This window comes from Pezoporus wallicus, unplaced genomic scaffold (genome assembly GCF_028554395.1).
Source record: "Pezoporus wallicus isolate ANWC-B61680 ecotype Strahan unplaced genomic scaffold, APGP_CSIRO_Pwel_v1 contig_4463, whole genome shotgun sequence".
Lineage (NCBI taxonomy): Eukaryota > Metazoa > Chordata > Aves > Psittaciformes > Psittacidae > Pezoporus > Pezoporus wallicus.
Window position 1 is genome coordinate 88,182 of NW_026642219.1, and position 940 is coordinate 89,121.

Consider the following 940-nt stretch of genomic DNA (forward strand, 5'->3'; position numbering starts at 1 on the left):
TGGTGACCTGAAAGTGGAGGGAAGGCATTTCTTAGAACTCCAATTACAAAGAGCTTTGGTCAAAGGTAGCAAACTGGATTTTTAAAGTGATTTGACAGTATGCCTATAAAGGAAGAAAAAAAGTCCCTTTTCCCTTCAGTTGCAATGTTTAAGCACCAGTAAAAACAAAAGAGTATTTGTGCAATTCTCTTCACCCAAGTATTCAGATATTCATGAGGCTGATACTAGTCATTTATACATCTTACAGACTAGGTGGATGAAACAATTTTCCAGTGATATTGTAGAACTTGATGTTATTTCTACTTCCATTTCTTTGAGTATCCTGCCTTCCATGCTCAAAGGGGCTTCTAGAGTTAATGCTGCAGACTTCATCACATTACACCTCCATGCTTTGCATGAATTCCGAGTGTGTACATCCTCTGCCTTTTTTATTGACTCTCATCTTCATATATCACACCAGTATGGCACATCCCAGCTGGAGTCTGTACAGTAACACGGCATTTTTCTCTGACAATGCAGAATTGCATCTTGGTGACAAGAATGTTAAACATTACTGAGTAACGTCCATGTATCACACCTGTAACCAGTGGGATCCATAAGACAACTGTGTGAATCTAGTCCTAGCCAAGAGCTCTGTTAACATCAAACAAATTTTTCATATCTTTGTATACTAGCCAGGTAATAAAATTCTAGTTTTATTCATGCAACTAGTCCATGAAAAATTATATAATAGGGTACTATTAATTCCTTTGCATTTTGTGGGGTTTATATCAGTCAACTAATAAGTTTATTTCTTTTTCTTATTATCACAGAAATACTGAATGTTAGATGTAAAAACATTAACATTGCAAAGCTCCAAAATGGTTCAAAACCTGAGATTTCTCAGGTGCCATTGAGGGCACAATTGCAAAGTAACAGGATTACATAAGTGAAAATTCAT